The sequence below is a fragment of the Carcharhinus amblyrhynchos genome, chromosome 5 (genome assembly GCF_965287045.1).
Source record: "Carcharhinus amblyrhynchos chromosome 5, sCarAmb.v2.hapA, whole genome shotgun sequence".
NCBI classification, from domain to species: Eukaryota; Metazoa; Chordata; class Chondrichthyes; order Carcharhiniformes; family Carcharhinidae; genus Carcharhinus; species Carcharhinus amblyrhynchos.
The window spans coordinates 28,315,660-28,327,728 of record NC_137328.1 but is presented as its reverse complement, the minus strand read 5'-3'; the positions used below and the strand labels follow the sequence as shown (position 1 = coordinate 28,327,728).

The following is a 12,069-nucleotide window of genomic DNA, read 5'->3' as shown; positions in this document are numbered from 1 at the left end:
GGCTAACGGGAGGACTTTGAATAGTGTGGATGAGCAGAGGGATCTAGGTGTATGTGTACATAGATCCCTGAAAGTTGGGAATCAAGTAGGTAAGGTTGTTAAGAAGGCATACGGTGTCTTGGCGTTTATTGGTAGGGGGAGTGAATTTAGGAGTCGCAGCGTCATGTTGCAACTGTACACAACTCTGGTGCGGCCGCACTTGGAGTATTGTGTGCAGTTCTGGTCCCCACATTACAGGAAGGATGTGGAGGCTTTGGAGAGGGTGCAGAGGAGGTTTACCAGGATGTTGCCTGGTATGGAGGGGAGGTCCTATGAGGAGAGGCTGAGGGATTTGGGGTTGTTTTCGCTGGAAAGAAGGCGGCTAAGAGGGGATCTTATTGAAACATATAAGATGATTAGAGGTTTAGATAGGGTGGATAGTGATAGCCTTTTTCCTCTGATGGAGAAATCTAGCACGAGGGAGCATGGCTTTAAATTAAGGGGGGGTAGTTATAGGACGGATGTCAGGGGTAGGTTCTTTACCCAGAGGGTGGTGAGGGATTGGAATGCCCTGCCTGCTGCAGTTGTAAATGCGCCTAGTTTGGGGGCGTTTAAAAGATCCGTGGATAGGTTTATGGACGAAAAGGGATTGGTTTAGGTTAGTGGGTCATTGTTTTGTAACTGGTCGGCGCAACATCGTGGGCCGAAGGGCCTGTTCTGCGCTGTAATGTTCTATGTTCTGTGGGTTGGCCTTTGAGAAAGCTGCTTTGATATCTGCTATGGTGACCCCAGATACAGGTTCATCCAAGGCTTCCAGGTGGAGGGCATGCTCTCGCTGATCTCTTGCTCAAAATGGGCATAGAATGCATTGAGCTCATCAGGAAGGGGTGCGTTGAAGCTGGTGATTTTACGTGGATAGGTTTATGGATGGAAAGGGATTGGTTTAGGTTAGAGGGTCATTGCTTTTTTAATTGGTCGGCGCAACATCGTGGGCCGAAGGGCCTGTTCTGCGCTGTAATGTTCTATGTTCTATGAAACCCTATTTAATGTAACAGGCTACAAGGTGGAGGAGGCCCATCAAGTCTGCACTGACAACAATCCTGTCCTGGCCCTAACCCACAACCCCACACATTTATCCTGCAAATCCCTCTGAGCTATACATCCTGGGACACTAAGGGGCAATTTTGCATGGCTAGTTAACCTAACTTGCACATCTTTGGACTGAGAGAAAACTGGAGCACCTGGAGGCAACCCACACTGACACGGGGACAGTGTGCAAACTCCACACAGTGGCCCAAGCCAGGAATTGAACCCAGGTCCCTGGAACAGTAAGGCAGCAGCGCTAACCATTGTGCCACTGTGCTGTGTCAAAGTACAGCACTGACGAGGATGGGATTCAAACCCACGCATGCAGAGCACAATGGATAAACAGTCCATCGCCTTAACCACTCAACCACCTTGTCATACTCCATCCACCAGTTCACCAGATTCTCTATCTCATTCCTGTACCCTGTCTCATCATTGTTTGAGGTCAAACCCCCTATGGTGGTGCCATCAGCAAACTTGAAAATCGAGTTGGAGGGCTATTTGACGACACAGATATAGATGGGTAAGGAGTATAGTAGGGGACTGAGAATACAGTCTCATGGTGCACCGGGATTGAGAATAATCATGAAGGAAGTGTTGCCTATCCTCACTGTGGTCTGTGGGTTAAGAATTATAGGATCCAATTGCAGAGGGAGGCGCTGAGGCCCAGCCCACGGAGTTTGGAGATGAGTTTCGTGGGAATAATAGTGTTGAAGGCTGAACTGTGGTCAATAAATAGGAGTCTGACGTAAGTGTCTTTGTTATCTAGTGTTCCAGGGCCAGGGAGATTTCGTCTGCTATGGACCTGTTGTGGCAGTAGGCAAACTGTAGTGAATCCAGGCAGTCCAGGAGGCTGGAATTGATTTGTACTATAACTAGCCTTTCAAAGCACTTCGTAATGATGGATGTCAGAGCCGGCCAATAGTCATTAAGGCACGCTGTTTGGCTTTTCCGTGGTCATCGTCTTGAAGTAGATAGAGACCTTATTGTTGTAAAGAAAGGTTGAAAATGTCTGTGAATACCCCTGCCAGCTGATCCGTGCAGAATCTGAGTGCGCATCCAGGTACCCCATTCAGATCAGTTGCCTTCTGTGGGTTGGCCTTTGAGAAAGCTGCTTTGATATCTGCTATGGTGACCCCAGATACAGGTTCATGTAAGGTTTCCAGGTGGAGGGCATGCTCTCGCTGATCTCTTGCTCAAAATGGGCATAGAATGTATTGAGCTCATCAGGAAGGGGTGCGTTGAAGCTGGCGATTTTACGTGCCTTCATCTTGTAGCCTGTTATATTTTGCAGACCTTGCCATAGTCGGCGGGGTTCTGTGTGGCTAGCCTGAGTTTCTAGCATGGTCTGGTGTTGTCTTTTGGCATCTTTGGATCTTCGTACCTGGCTTTCTTTTATATGTCAGGTCGCCTGATTTGAATGCCTCAGACCTTGACTTCTTCAAACAGTGGATATCCCTGTTCATCCATGGTTTCCATGAATTCCATAGAAAAACCATAGAACCATAGAAAATTACAGCTCAGAAACAGGCCTTTTGGCCCTTCTTGTCTGTGCCAAACCATTTTTTGCTGAGTCCCACTGACCTGCACTTGAACCATATCCCTCCTTACCCATCCATGGACCCGTCCAAATTTTCCTTAAATGTTGAAAGTGACCCCACATTTACCACTTTATCCGGCACCTCATTCCACACTCCCACCACTCTCTGCGTGAAGAAGCCCCCCCTAATATTCCCTTTAAACTTTTCTCCTTTTCCCCTTAACCCATGCCCTCTGGTTTTTTTCTCCCCTAGCCTCAGTGGAAAAAGCCTGCTTACGTTCACACCTCTATCAAAATCTTATGCACCTCTTATACGGAAAAATCTTTATATTGTGAAAGCATTAGAATAACACAAATAAGAGTAGTGGTTAGTACTCTTGTCTAGGACATTATTGTTTCACTGGATAAAAGCAAATGACTGCAGATGCTGGAATTCCAGCATTTTCTCTTTTGGTTTCATTAGCATTTCACCTTGGACGATGTGACTTCAAATCTAGGGACATTTTCTTTCGAGCATCTTTTTATTCATCCTTGGGATTTGAGCTTTGCAGGTAAGGCCAGTGATTGGTAATCCCTGATTGCTCTTGAGAAGGTATTGGTGAACTGCCTTCTTGAACCAATGCAGTCCAATGCTGGAGAAGGATCCACAGTGGGATTAGGGAGGAAGGGAATTCAAGGATTTTAACGCAATGACAGTGAAAGAACTGCACTATAGTTCCAGATCAACATTGTGTATTCCAATGCATCTGCTGCTTTATCCCAAGATGGTAAATATTTGGAAGTTGGTGTCAAAGGAGCTTTGGTGATTTGCTGCAGTACGTCTTGTATGTAGTATATATTACTATCACTGTGCCAATGGTGGAGGGCATGAATGCTTAGATTGATTGATGAGGTGCCAATCAAGCGAGCTGCTTTGTCCTGGATAATGTTGCTGCAGTTACACTCATCCAGGCAAGTGGAGAGTATACCATCACACTCCTGACTTATGTCTTGGAAACACCAGACAGACTTTGTGGAGACAAGAGATAAATTGCTGGCCACAGAATTCCCCCCTGAGGATGTGATGGGGGGGGCGAAATTCAGCAATGGTAACAATGGAATGTCAAGGGGAGCTGGTTCGATTCTCGCTTTTGGAGTATTGTGGCATTAATGTAAAAAATAAGATGCACTGAAATGGTGCATAAATTATGATTAAGCAGATTATCGAGAGACCAGAGTTCACTTCACTCTGCAGCTGAGAGTACTTAATACTGGGTCAAAGTGCACATGAATACATGTATTCTATTCTCTGGCACTTTGCTCCCCTCAAATATAAAATTCAACTCTCAAGTAGAAGACCCATACACTTAAATTTCCCATTGTCAGTTTTTTGTCACCAACACTATTTCTGCTGTTCCAGTATGTTAATTTTTTAAATGAAGAATGATCTCTGCCTGTTAAATCATCATTTAGTAACACCTGAGACTGTGGTGAGCAAAAGCCATGTGCATCTTAATGGTGACACTTTTTCTGCTGACCATTAAATTGAGTAGTTTTGGCCATGCATTTTGTAATTGGACTGATTTAAATATTTTAAAGAATGTCGTCAGACTTGTTGAGTTTAATGTCTTGGTTTCTGATTCAAATCAGTTGAAAATTTCCAGTCTCTTTGGGGTCTTTTGTGCAATGCTTTTGTTTTGAGGGTTAATTCAAAGAGACTCTGTGTAATGTGTAAGGTAATTGCCACTGAAGGTCAGTGGCATTATACTTTCCTCATTAATTGCTTGCAGTTTGAGCAGTTGAACTATAGTTCACTTCCTTCACCTTCAACATGAACACTTGTCGACCGAGAAATGCACTAGTACATTAATCCCATAGAAATCCTGCAGTGCAGAAAGAGGCTATTTGGCCCATCAAGTCTGCACCGACCACAATTTCTCCCAGGCCCTACCCCCACATATTTACCCACTAATCCCTTTAACCTATGCATCTCAGGACACTAAGGGGCAATTTTAGCATGGCCAATCAACCTTAGCCGCACATCTTTGGACTGTGGGAGGAAACTGGAGCACCTGGAGGAAACCCACACAGACACAAGGAGAATGTGCAAACTCCACACAGACAGTGATCCAAGCCAGGAATCGAACCCAGGTTCCTGGAGCTGTGAAGCAGCAGTGCTAACCACTGTGCCACCCATGGCTGTATTTTTTTATTCTAGAAGTCTTGCTCAATTACATTATCTAAATTCACACCTGGCAAAAAAATTGGGACGATAAATTACTGTTTTGTGAATAAGTACCTGACACAAATTAACCAAATTATCTGTTCCAGCTTCATTTATTTTAATGGGTCCAGTTTAAGAAGGGGAACACTGGAATCTGGTTCGGGACTGAATGAGTTTGGATGCAACAAGAGGAAACAATATTGATAAATACCATAAAGGCTTTCTTGATCTGTTTAACATTCTTTTTCTAGTGTTTAACTCAACTTCATGAGCCCCACAGCTGTCTTTTGACCCTTTTAGTATTTTCACCTCTACAGCTTTTTTGAAAGAGTATTTCAGAAGTTTATCATTCTTGGAGTAAAGATGTTCATTTTTCCAATCAGCTTTTTATATTTTATATCTTTTTGTCTCCTTTACTTGAAATTATTTTCAAGATTCTCCATTTTGAGTTGTGTACTGTTTTGTATGCCTTGGGATCCCGCTTTAAGTTTTTCTCCAACCCGTCGTGTTTGAGTTTCTCTAATCTTTCTTCACAACTAGTCATTCTTCATTTAGGATCATGCACATTGCTTTTCTTGCACCTTGTCCAATGCATGAATGCCTCTATTGAATCTTGGTAATAAGTACACAGTATTTGGAGTGAGATCTGACTAGTGTATTATAGCCATTGTAGGTTAGGATGGAACTTAATACCATCCCCATGACAAATTTGATGGCACTTAATGAGGTGGAGAATGGAGGGTGATCATTAAAAAGGTTATAGCTGGGCACTTCAAATATTTCAACATAGTCGGGAGGAGTCGGAATGGTTTTGTGAAAGGAAGATCAAGTTTAACCAGTTTATTATTCCTTCAAAGAACTCTAATGTGCGTGGATTGTAGACGTTCTGTTCTTGGACTTCCAGAAGGCATTTAAGAACATAAGAACATAAGAAATAGGAGCAGGAGTAGGCCATCTAGCCCTTCGAGGCTGCCCCGCCATTCAGTAAGATCATGGCTGATCTGTCGTGGCTCAGTTCCACATTCCCGCCCTCTCCCCATAACCCTTAATCCCCTCGCTTATCAAAAACCCATCAACCCGCGTCTTAAAAATATTTAGCGAGGCAGCCTCCACCACCTCAACGGGCAGAGAATTCCAGAGATTCAACACCCTTTGAGTGAAGAAGTTCCTCCTCAACTCCGTTCTAAACCGCCTCCCCTTTATCTTGAGGCTGTGCCCCCTAGTCCTACTGTTCTTTCTGAGCGGGAAGAGTCTCTCCACCTCTATCCTATCCATCCCCTCCATCATCTTATACGTCTCAATGAGATCTCCCCTCATTCTTCTAAACTCTAACGAGTACAAGCCTAGTTTATTCAGCCTCTCCTCATAGCTCAACCCCCTCAACTCCGGTATCAGCCTAGTAAACCTCCTCTGCACTCCCTCCAAGGCCAAAATATCCTTGCGTAAGTACGGCGCCCAAAACTGCACACAGTACTCCAGCTGCGGCCTCACCAATGCCCTATACAGCCGCAGCAAGACCTCCCTACTTTTATGTTCAATCCCCCTCGCTATGAAGGCCAGCATCCCATTCGCCTTCCTGACCGCCTGCTGCACCTGCAAGCTGGGTTTTTGCGACTCATGCACAAGGACCCCGAGGTCCCTCTGCACCGTCGCCTGCTGCAGTTTTTCGCCCCGTAAGTAATAGTCCTTCCTACCATTCTTCCTACCAAAGTGGACCACCTCACACTTACCAACATTAAATTCCATTTGCCATTTCCTGGCCCATTCGCCCAGCCTATCTAGATCCTTCTGCAGACTCTCCACACCCTCCATGCAATTTGCCGTTCCACCAATCTTGGTGTCATCAGCAAATTTCGACACCATACACTCGGTTCCCTCCTCCAGATCATCTATATAAATGGTAAATAGCTGAGGCCCCAGCACCGACCCCTGGGGCACTCCACTAGTCACCAAACGCCAATCCGAATAGCACCCATTAACCCCCACTCTCTGCCTCCTATTTGACAACCAATCCTCTATCCACGCTAACACCCTACCCCCAACTCCATGCCCCCTTACCTTCTGCAATAACCTCTTGTGAGGTACCTTGTCAAACGCCTTCTGAAAATCCAGAAAGACCACATCCACCGGCTCTCCTCTATCCACATAGACACATCCTCATAGAACTCCAATAAATTTGTCAGACATGACTTCCCCTTAACGAAACCGTGCTGCGTCTGCTCTATCAAGCAATTCCCCTCAAGATGCCTTGCTATTTCCTCCTTGATGACGGATTCTAACATTTTACCTACAACAGACGTTAAACTAACCGGCCTATAATTCCCCGCCTTTTGCCTGGCACCCTTCTTAAACAACGGCGTAACATTAGCCGCTTTCCAATCTTCCGGCAGTTCCCTGGAATCCAGCAACCTTTGGAAAATAACCACCAATTTGAGAAGATCGTACCTCAAATATTATTGTGGAAGATAAAGATTGATGTTATAGGGAGTAACAGCGTGGCTGGCTGGCTGAAAACAGTGAGGACATATAAATTTTTCTATGATTGGCAGGATATGACGAATGAAGTCCCTTGAATATCTGTGCTGGGTTTCAATGTTTACAATTTCTATCAATGATTTAGATGAGATAGGGAAAGCATGGTAGCAAAATTTGCAAATGGCGCAAAGAAACATACAAACATAGAAAATAGGTACAGGAGTAGGCCATTCAGCCTTCGAGCCTGCACCACCATTCAGTATGATCATGGGCGATCATGCACTTTCAGTATCCCGCTCCCGCTTTCTCTCCATATCTTTTGATCGCTTTAGCCACAAGGACCATGTCCAGCTCCCTCTTGACCATATTTACTGAACTGATTGCAACAGTTTTCTGTGGTAGAAAATTCCACAGGTTCACAGCTCTCTTAGTGAAGAAGTTCTTTCTCATCTCAGCCCTGAATGGCTTACCTCTTATTCTTAGACTGTGACCCCTGGTTCTGCACTTCCCTAACATTGCAAACATTCTTCCCGCATCTAGCCTGTCCAGTCCCATCAGGATTTTATGTGTTCCTATGAGTTTCCCTCTCATAGATTTCTAAATTCCAATGAGTACAAGCCCAGTCAATCCAGCCTCTCTTCATATGTCAGTCCTGCCATTCCAGGAATCAATCTGGTGAATCTTTGCTGGACTACCTTGATAGCAAGAATGTCCTTCCTCAGACTGGGACACCAAGACAGCACACAGTATTCAAGGAGTGGTCTTACCAAAACCCTGTACAACTTCAGTAAAACATCCTTATTCCTATTCTCAAATCCTCTTGCTATGAAGGCCAGCATGCCATTAGCTTTCCTCACTGCCTGCTGTACTTGTATGCCAACATTCAATGACAGTTCCACCATGACACTCAGGTCACGTTGCACTTCCACTATTCCCCTGCCGCTATTCAGATAATAATCTTCCTTCCTGTTTTTGCCACCAAAGCAGGATAAGCTCACATGAATCCGTATTATATTGCCAAGTACTTGCCCACTCAGCCAACCTGTCCAAGTCACTTTGCAGCCTCTTAGTATCCTCATCACAGCACAGAGATGGATAGAAAAATACATGGTGAGAAATACAGAAGGAGTTTGCTGGCAGATATAGATAGGTTGAATAGGTGGGCTAAAATCTGGCAGATGGAGTATACAGTGGGAAAATGTGAAGTTGTTCACTTCAGCGGGAAAAATAAAAAAGCTGAGTATCACTTAAATGGAATGCTGAGATGCAGAAGGACTTCAAGTTTTCTAGTGCATGCATGTATCACAAGATGTTAGAATACACGTACTTCAAGTAATTACTGGAGTGCTTTCTTGTATTACTCGAGGAATTGAACTTAAAAATAAAAATGTCATGCTTCACTTATACATGTTATTGTGAGACAACATTTCAAGTATTTTGGGTAGCTTGGTCTCCTTATTTAGGGAAGGATGTAAATGTGTTGGACGCTGTTCAGAGAAGGTTGGCTAGATCAATACCTGGAATGAGTAGGTTGTCATATGAAGTCCAGACAGGCTGGTCTTCTATCACTGGAGTTTATAAGTATTAGTGGTGACTCGATTGAAGTATGTAAGAACCTGAATGGTCTAGACAAGGATGGACGTAGAAAGGATGTTTCCTCTTGTGGGTGAGTCCAGAATTGGGGGAACATTGTTTTAAAATTAGGTGTCATCTTATTGGACAGAGTCTGTATAGCACATGAGAAAATACTTTTCACTCTGTGTTAACATGTGATAATAATAAATTAAATCAAATTAAAAGATGAGGAGAATCCTTTTCTCTGAGAATTGTGCAATTTTGGAACTCTACCTCGGAAGATGGGGGTCATTGAAGAGGTAGATGAACTTTTGCTAGGCAGGGAATTGGAATTGTCTAAGTAGAAGGAAATGTGGAACTTGAAACATGAACAGATAAGCTATGATCTTATTAAATGGTGGAGCAGGTTCAAGGCCCACTTGTGTTCCTATTTCGTATGTTCATATGTAACATCTTGATTTTAACATTTATAACCTTGTTTTCAAATCACAACAAGGTCTCCCCTTTCCCTCCATCTGTGATCTCTTCCAGATCCCCAGTCTTCTGAGACATCTGTGCTCCTCTAACCCTGGCTACTTGAACATCTTGATTTTTAAAAAAATTATTCCATTATTGGTGGCAGTCAAGAGTACGGAGAAGGACTGAATTTTCTTGTGGAATTTTCTCCCTAAACCTTTCCACCTTGCATAATTCATGATTTCATTGATTCCATCTACACTTTCCGCTGCCTCGGGAAAGCAGCCAAATAATCCAGGACCTCACACACCTCGGACATAGTCTGTTCCACCTCCTTCCGTTGGGAAAAAAAATGCACGAGTCTGAAATCACATACTACTTGACTCAAGAACATTATCTTACCTGCTGCCATCAGATTTTTGAATGACCTGATATATAATGAGCTGATCTTTCTCTGCACCATAGCTTTGACTGTAACATTATATTCAGCATCTTCTCTCCTATGTACTCTATGAACAGTATGTTTTGTCTGTATAGTGCGCAAGAAACAATACTTTTCACTATATACCAGTACATGTGATAATTATAAATCAAATCAAACTCCTAAAGCAGAATTTCAAGCAAGTGGAAAGAGAAGCTCTTTCTTACTGAGCCTGATGATTTACTTTTACAAAACATACAAGAGAGTGTTTTATTTTTGTTTAACTCCTGGTGTGAGCAGATTGCAGTGATGCTGCTGATGTTGGTAATGCAGCCCAAAAGGTCACCATTAAGAAACTCTTGAAGTAAATCGATGTGATTTACATTACGGCTTTAAAATTCACCCTCAGTAAGTCAATTATAAGTTTTAATTCCCTCATATTGCCATGCAACTAGTAGAGTGATGGATGGAATATTATTTTTTGCTCCGTTTTTGTTGCTCTAGAGATGCAAAGCCAGCTCATTTATTTTGAATCAAGGGGGAGCATCGTAGAGAACTTGATAGGAGAGAAAGAAGCCAGTTGGCTGTGCTATGCTTGTGTTGTTTCATTAGCTCCTCAACCCTGCTTTTTCCCATTGTTCTACAAATTAGCTCTTTTTAATCTGTTTCTCTGACCCTTTATCGTTCCTTTAGAAATTTAATTGTACATCAATATTATCACAATGGATTGGTAATAGGTTTCGATGTCATTTTGATAATGGAGACTTATTACACCTTCTGAACCAATCACTCCATCTAATTGGCTGAAGTGCTGCTCTTAACCAGGAATAGTGGGACACCTTGACAGAACTAGACTGTCCACTTGTGACCAAGTTCTTGGCCTGCTCTAAATATTCCTTCCTCTTAAAATGTTTTGAATATAAGAGAGTCATACATTTTTTTACTGAAAATCCTTCCAATTGCATATTTAAAATATTTTTACTTCATTTATTTTTCAGACCAGTTCTTAAATAATGTGAACTAGTTCCCAATGTACTGAATTTGTGCCACTTTAAATTTAATAAGAACATAAGAACATAAGAAATAGGAGCAGGAGTAGGCCATCTAGCCCTTCGAGCCTGCCCCGCCATTCAATAAGATCATGGCTGATCTGTCGTGGCTCAGTTCCACTTTCCCGCCCTCTCCCCATAACCCTTAATCCCCTCTCTTATCAAAAACCCATCAACCCGCTTCTTAAAAATATTTAGCGAGGCAGCCTCCACCACTTCAACGGGCAGAGAATTCCAGAGATTCACCACCCTTTGAGTGAAGAAGTTCCTCCTCAACTCCATTCTAAACCGCCTCCCCTTTATCTTGAGGCTGTGCCCCCTAGTCCTACTGTCTTTTTTGAGCGGGAAGAGTCTCTCCACCTCTATCCTATCCATCCCATTCATCATCTTATACGTCTCAATGAGATCTCCCCTCATTCTTCTAAACTCTAACGAGTACAAGCCTAGTTTATTCAGCCTCTCCTCATAGCTCAATCCCCTCAACTCCAGTATCAGCCTAGTAAACCTCCTCTGCACTCCCTCCAGGGCCAGAATATCCTTGCGCAGGTGCGGCGCCCAAAACTGCACACAGTACTCCAGCTGCGGCCTCATCAATGCCCTATACAGCTGCAGCAAGACCTCCCTACTTTTATATTCAATCCCCCTCGCTATGAAGGCCAGCATCCCATTCGCCTTCCTGACCACCTGCTGCACCTGCAAGCTGGGTTTTTGCGACTCATGCACAAGGACCCCGAGGTCCCTCTGCACCGTCGCCTGCTGCAGTTTTTCGCCTCGTAAGTAATAGTCCTTCCTACCATTTTTCCTACCAAAGTGGACCACCTCACACTTACCAACATTAAATTCCATTTGCCATTTCCTGGCCCATTCGCCCAGCCTATCTAGATCCTTCTGCAGACTCTCCACACCCTTCGCACAATTTGCCGTTCCCCCAATCTTGGTGTCATCAGCAAATTTCGACACCCTGCACTCGGTTCCCTCCTCCAGATCATCTATATAAATGGTAAATAGCTGAGGCCCCAGCACCGACCCCTGGGGCACCCCACTAGTCACCAACCGCCAATCCGAATAGCACCCATTGACCCCCACTCTCTGCCTCCTATTTGACAACCAATCCTCTATCCACGCTAACACCCTACCCCCAACTCCATGTCCCCTGACCTTCTGCAATAACCTCTTGTGAGGTACCTTGTCAAACGCCTTCTGAAAATCCAGAAAGACCACATCCACCGGCTCTCCTCTATCCACTGCCCTAGACACATCCTCATAGAACTCCAGTAAATTTGTC

At 43.9% G+C, this 12,069-nt stretch overlaps 1 protein-coding gene and 1 non-coding gene across 4 annotated transcripts in view; one reads left to right on the top strand and one right to left on the bottom strand.

Annotated features, from left to right (window-relative positions):
* LOC145342927 (adhesion G protein-coupled receptor L3-like) overlaps nucleotides 1-12,069 on the top strand; it is a 937,845-nt gene that overhangs the window by 355,209 nt on the left and 570,567 nt on the right. The window lies entirely within an intron of this gene.
* Nucleotides 1,361-1,442, bottom strand: trnan-guu (transfer RNA asparagine (anticodon GUU)). The gene has a single exon. It is a non-coding gene; the product is annotated as a tRNA-Asn (tRNA).